Here is a 7,616-nt window from a genome sequence, read left to right as displayed (position 1 = left end):
TACTGTTTCCATACAACTTCAGGTGAGGGTCTTTACTCTGTTGTGTCCATTCACTTATAAGTGTAATTGATAAGTTACTCACACACACACACACACACACACACACACACACACACACACACACACATATATATATATATATATACATGTGCAGCTTCCATTGGATTTTGTTGGACATTCAAATTGATAAGGGAAGAGTTGATGGCTTCGACCCATTATCGAGACCCTTGGAACAGTTCCAAAGCCTGCAGGACATGCTCCAAGGGTAATTTTAATCATTCTTGCGCTCTATCGGTCTCTTTCGATGATTTTATGATATATCAATTAATGAAAAACTTAGCAAATCATTATCCTTGTGGGGCAGGGTTTGGAAGCGGTTCAAGTGCGTGACTCCCGGTAACTTTCCTGAGAAGCTGACCTTTAGAGCGGCTCAGGTAAGTAGTAGTATGATATACTTCTATTAATTTTCAATACATTTATGATGCGAGATTATTATTTTGATTATATATATTCTATGCTCGTAAAGTGCGACCAGCAGCCACGGGGAACGCATCTATGCGGATACTATGTTTGCGAGACCATTCGCACGTTTACCTCTGAGTTCAAGGATCACAGATTCGACATAAGCAATGAACATTCATACCTCTATTTTTACCCGTCATTCTTTGTTATCATGATTGATATTCATATTCATCTCCTCTTCTCATATAGCACACGGCCATGAGGACGAAGGTCCTACCAGAGCAACACGCGATTGCTGTTGCAGAGGAGCTTGCGGGATTTCTGAGGACGGAAGCTATAGAAGACAAAGGACGATTTAGTGTAGCTAAGGGCCATTACTGATGTTCGTCCATGTAATCGACTAGACGGGCTCTAGTCCCGATAATTCAGATCTCCATATAATTGTATATATATGATCGCTTGTAAGATAAGTTAATCTTATATATATGCATAATTATTTATATTTAAATTATATGAAAACTAATTCCCGAACACCAAACGAGGCATCACGTTAATCTCCCGAACACCTAAACCCTAAAACCCTAAAACCCAAAAATAATTTCATTCAAAAAAAAACCCAAAAACCAGCAAAATCTGAAAATCTTTAGTCCCAGTCCGTGTAACGAACCGGGACTAAAGGGCCTGCCCCTGGGGCGCTACGAGGCTCCTACGTGGAGCACCTTTAGTCCCGGCTTGTAAGAGGGCCGGGACGAAAGGTTAAGCCTTTAGTCCCGCCCCTTTAGTCCCGGTTGGTGAACCGGGACTAAATCCCCTTACGGGCCAGGGCTAAAGGCTATCTCTCTCTCTCTCTCTTTATCTTCAATACAAAGTTCACCGCATCTTCGCGGTGATCTATTCGATGTAATCACTTTGTGTGGTGCATTTGTTGCGGTGATCTATTCAATGTAATCACTTTGGACTCCGAAAGATACAATCACAGTTACGCACACAGTTGGCAGATTTTAGTTAAGTTACTTTAAGTTGTCCAGAACCGGATGTTAACAAAATATCCATGATTGACACAGGCTTTTCAAAAGATTTAACCCCGCAGGGGTGCTCCAACTAGTCCATCACAGATTACCACATGAAACATAGTAATCCTCGACCAGGAAACTCGTGATCTCGTCGGATTCCTTAGAGGAGAACCTCAACTCTGAGAAGAACCCAAAGTCTCACGAGAATCCCAATGCACAAGATATATCGCTAAGGTAAGACAAGTCCAGCAAGACCTCCTAATGTATCGACGAACCTGATAGGAGTCGTGTATCTCGTTCTTAGGACACGAGGGATAAGCTAGTGTACAGGGCCTGATAGAGATCTCCCAAGTTTCCCTGGGTTGGCCCCGAAGAGTGCTCTCGTTTGGCGCAACACTCATGAGGAGCACTGGCCCGGGGGGGTGGTTGATTAGATTCCTCGGGGTAGCTATTCCTTATGCTTTTTATTAAGTTGTTAGCAAATTAACACCAAAGTTGGGTCTTGCCAGAGAAGCCTTAACACTAAACGATTTACCTAGGCGGTTTCCATAATAACCCAGAACGTGTTAGGAGCGCTAAGTTATGGAATAAAACACCGGTAGCCGAAACTAAGGTGGCAACAGCGGAACAAATCACCCGGCAAAAGGATAGTCCTTCCGCTATTAACCAAGTATACCGGTGCATTAATTAAATAGCATTAGAATAAGATGATATCAAATGCCCATGTTATCACATGGACCAGCTTTCACCTGGAACTAGCAACGCAAATAAGGATGGTTGAGCAAGCCTAACTTAGCCAAACAATATTTTATAGGAGGGGAGGTGTTTGGGGTTTCATGGCAATGTTTGATGGCCTATATACCATGTGGTAGGCAGCGGAGAAATAACGATAGAAACAAATCAACTAAGCATAACAAAGCTAGAAACGGTGTCAAGGTCACGATCATCTTGCTTGTGATTTCTTCAGAGTGGAATTGTTCCTGATCTTCCTACACAAACTCACCAGACTCCTCGAACTTGTTTCTGGACCCAGTAGCTACCCAAAAGAAACAATCAACCAATAAACACCAGCCAGAGATTATGCAACCATGCGCAAACTCTAAATATGCACGGAAACAATCCTACAGAGATAACCAAGTGCCACCTCATCACAAAGTGACACTTTTGCAGAACTGCTCAAATCTAGAATCCAGTGTCACCATTAGATTCCTGAGATTTTTCTACCCAAAAACCACATATTATACTACTATATATGCAAGCAGAAAACATCACCAAACAGGAAAGAGATGCTACATAGGATCAAACTCTACTAATGTCTAGAACAGGAACTGTTCTTGAACCTACCAAATTTGGTATGTTCCTCCTCTGGAAATTTTCCAGATTTCGAAATACGTCACAAAACACAGAAAACAATACACATAATCATGAGGGGGTCCCATTGGTCATACTCACCAGGGCCCCTAGAGCTTGCCAAGTGGACCTTGGGCCCATCTATCACACACCACACACACACACACACACCTAAAACGGAAAAGGGGAAAACATGGGGCTTTGTGGGGGTCAAACCCACAACCTCACCCACACACACACAACACCCTGCCACTGGGCTAAGCTAGTGTAGCTGCCCTATCAGGGGTAGCACACCACCTATACCAGCTACACCTCCTAGGGCAACAAAGGAAACCCAAGAACCATGGACTTTTGCAGAACTGCTCAAATCTGGAATCCAGTGTCACCATTAGATTCCTGAGATTTTTCTACCCCAAAACCATATATTATACTGCTATATATGCATGCAGAAAACATCACAAAACAAGAAAGAGATGCTACATAGGATCAAACTCTACTAATGTCTAGAACAGGAACTGTTCTTGAACCTGCCAAATTTGGTATGTTCCTCCTCTGAAAATATACCAGATTTCGAAATACTTGACAAAACATAGAAAAAAATACACATAATCATGAGGGGGGGGGGTCCCACTGGTCATACTCACCAGGGCACCTAGAGCTTGCCAAGTGGACCTTGGGCCCATCTGTCACACACCACACACACACACACACCTAAAAGGGAAAAGGGGAAAACATGGGGCTTGGTGGGGGTCAAAACCACCACCTCACCCACACACATACAACACCCTGCCACTGGGCTAAGCTAGTGTAGCTGCCCTATCAGGGGTAGCACACCACCTATACCAGCTACACCTCCTAGGGCAACACAGGAAACCCAAGAACCATGGACTTTTGCAGAACTGCTCAAATCTGGAATCTAGTGTCACCATTAGATTCCTGAGATTTTTCTACCCCAAAACCATATATTATACTGCTATATATGCATGCAGAAAACATCACAAAACAGGAAAGATATGCTACATAGGATCAAACTCTACTAATGTCTAGAACAGGAAATGTTCTTGAACCTGCCAAATTTGGTATGTTCCTCCTCTGAAAATATTCCAGATTTCGAAATACTTCACGAAACACAGAAAAACAATACACATAATCATGAGGGGGGGGGTCCCACTGGTCATACTCATCAGGGCACCTAGAGCTTGCCAAGTGGACCTTGGGCCCATCTGTCACACACCACACACACACACACACACCTAAAACGGAAAAGGGGAAAACATGGGGCTTGGTGGGGGTCAAACCCACCACCTCACCCACACACATACAACACCCGAGCTTGCCAAGTGGACCTTGGGCCCATCTGTCACACACCACACACACACCTAAAACGGGAAAGGGGAAAACATGGGGCTTGGTGGGGGTCAAACCCACCACCTCACCCACACACACACAACACCCTGCCACCGGGCTAAGCTAGTGTAGCTGCCCTATCAGGGGTAGCACACCACCTATACCAGCTACACCTCCTAGGGCAACAGAGGAAACCCAAGAAAAATAAAGGGGAGTCGTCAAGGATCGAACCATGGACCCTGTTGCACTCCCTGTGGCTCAACCATGGACCCTGTTGCACTCCCTGTGGCTCTGTTACCACTCCGTTGCTGCGGTGCATCTGCTAGTTTAGAGGCATCAAGCCAAATAAAAGGCTCCTCCACTAGCATCACAAATGAAGAAAAATGCAGAATATGAAATCTGGGGCACTCGGGATCGAACTCATGACCCCGTGGTCACTGCGCAAGGATTGAACCGATCGAGCTATAGAGGAGGATCTGCTCTGCTAGGGGATCCACCATAGCTAACATGAAACATGGCGCCACCTTCCTGCTCAAGAGCGAGGCGACATCGGTGACCTCGTCGGTGCAACATGCACAACTACGTGCGACTACACGGGCTCTACGCTATGCCGAACTGGTGTTGCTGCTACCTACCGAGCTGATGTTGATATATGCCCTACTATTGCTGCTCTACACCATGCTGCTGCTGCACTACGCACGCACGACTCCTGTTGCTCCAGCTTGACACCGAACAAAGGCGACGACGAGTCTGCAAGGGAGAGAGGGGGAAGCGGAGCGGCGACTGCTCACCTAGGGTTCAAAGGAGAAAGGGCCCGGCAATGGCGAGGGCGACGCATCGATCAGTCGCAGGAGGATCTCGCGAGAGGTGAGAAAGCCCCAATCATCGTGGACATCGAGGTGGTCGACCTTGGCGTCCTATCTTCACGAAAATGGGTCCTCCTTGGCATCCGCGTCCTCCAGGTACATCTAGGGAAGTAGGGAGGGGGTCGATGATCAGCGACGGTGTCAAGCTCGCATCGGGCCGATCATGGCGACGGCGGCGCTCTGCTTCTTCCCTAATGGCACGAGAGGGGAAGAGAGGGGGCAGAAGAGATGGCTAGGGTTGGAGAGGAAGGAGGAGGGCTTTATGACCCGCACCCTGAGGCTTTGGTTCATCTATCGAAGGAGAAAAGGCGATCGATGGCTCTCCGTGGGGCCGTACACAGGTGACGCACACGAGGAAGAAGAGGGACGCGTGTGTGGGCTGGCTGGGCCAGAACCATTGCACCTGGGACATCTCTCTCTCACTCTGGTTTGCAAATAAAAAAAATAGAAGCTGTTTTAGAAATAACGCCAGAGGCAAAAGAAAACGAATTAAACAAAAATAAAAATACTTTTGGGCTCCTAAAACATGCTCCATTTTATAAAAATAAATTGGGCATTTTTGAAGACAAAAATTTAAACGCCTTTTATTTAAATAAGACTCTGTTTTAGTACAAAACCAAAAAGGAAACAAATCATAAAACGAGAGGGGTTTCCTCCACAATTACAAGAAGTATTTTTATAAAAGGAGGAACTTTTTATTGGGGCATGACAGAAACTTAGAAATCTGCCTCAAAGAAAAATAAGAGAGGAGAGAAGAGGTTTTTATCCTATGGTGCAACTAGTGGTTTTTAAGGAACTCTTGTTGCACCCACTTACATGCACAAGCCCAAACACAAGCACACATTGCAATCACACATCACATCAAGGTGCACCCACATCCACACAAGACAAAACTAAAAGGGAAAAGATGCAATGCATGATGCCATGATGCACATGAAATGATGCCACCAAAACTCATACCACTTAACATAACACCACAAGGTTGCCTTACAAGGAAATATTACAGGGGGAGAATTGCATTGGGGCTGTTACAACTCTCCCACACTACAAGATGATCTCGATCCGAGATCTAGGACAAGAAAAACTCTGGGAATTCGGAACGAAGGTGGTCCTCACGCTCCCAAGTGCCTTCTGTGCCCGAATGATGTGACCATTGCACTTTAGGAACTTGATTGAATTATTGCGGGTCTTGTGCTCAATCTCTTCAAGAATTGCTATAGGATGCTCATGTAGGATAGGTCGGGCTAGAGATCGATATCTTGGAGATCAACTATGCGCTCAGGAGTCTTGAAGCATCTCCGGAGCTGAGAGACGTGGAACAAATCATGCACATTGGAGAAGTTGGATGGAAGCTCTAACTGATATGCAAGATCACCTCTCTTGCCAACAACTTTGAAAGGACCAATAAAGCGAGGAGCAAGCTTTCGTTTGATGCCGAAGCACTGAGTGCCCTTCATGGGAGACACTTTGAGATACACAAAATATCAAGCTGAAAAGTCATGTCACGATGCTTGTTATCATAGTATCTCTTTTGATGGGACTGAGCTGCTTTGAGATTATCCCGAATGACACTGCACATTTCTTCTGCTTCAGCAATCATGTCATTCCCAAGAATTTGACGCTCACCAGTCTGAGACCAATTAAGAGGGGTATGACACTTCTTGCCATGTAGAATCTCGAATGGAGCCTTGCATGAGCTTGCTTGAAAGTTGTTGTTGTATGAGAACTCGGCAAACGGTAGGCAATCTTCCCAGTTTATGCCAAAAGAAATCACACAAGCTCCGAGCATATCTTCAAGGATCTGATTGACTCTCTCAACTTGTCCATTTGTCTTAGGATGGAAAGCTATATTGAAATGGATCTTAGTACCCATCACAGTCTGAAAGGAGTCCCAAAACTTGGAAGTAAAGATGCTTCCACGATATGAAGAAATGAGTATAGGAACACCGTGCAAAGAGACTATCCTTAACGTATACAACTCTGCAAGCTGAGCTGCCGAGATATACTCGATCGGGAGGAAATGAGCAACTTTGGTCAACTTGTCGATGACGACGAAGATGGCATCGTTACCTCTCTTGGACTTCGGAAACCCAGTGACAAAATCCGTCTCCACATGATCGAATTTCCACTCGGGTATAGGCAAGGGATGCAGAAGGCCTGCTGGATGTTGATGCTCCTCCTTCACTCTACGACACACATCACACTCGTTCATGAACTGAGCAATTTCACATTTCATGCGAGTCCACCAGAAGGTCTGCTTCAGATTTTCATACATTTTGGAACTACCTGGATGTATCGAGAGGTGGTAATTATGGGCTTCATCCATGATAACTTTCTTGAGCTCTCTTTTCGAAGCGACAAGGCGGTCCTCGAAGAGCAAGGTATCTTTGTCATCAACATGGAGGCACTTATATTTTGTAGTGCTCTTTGCCAAGCCAATCTTAACTTTCTTCACCATCGCATCAAGAAGTTGAGCTTGTCTGACTTGGTCTTCCAGCGTAGGAGAAATATGGATATTAGCAAGAAATCCCGGAGGTACTATCTGAAGGTTGAGCTTCCTGAAATATTCGCAAAGATC

Source organism: Hordeum vulgare, chromosome 1H (assembly GCF_904849725.1).
Source record: "Hordeum vulgare subsp. vulgare chromosome 1H, MorexV3_pseudomolecules_assembly, whole genome shotgun sequence".
Taxonomy (NCBI): Eukaryota; Viridiplantae; Streptophyta; class Magnoliopsida; order Poales; family Poaceae; genus Hordeum; species Hordeum vulgare.
This window is presented reverse-complemented; position numbering follows the sequence as displayed.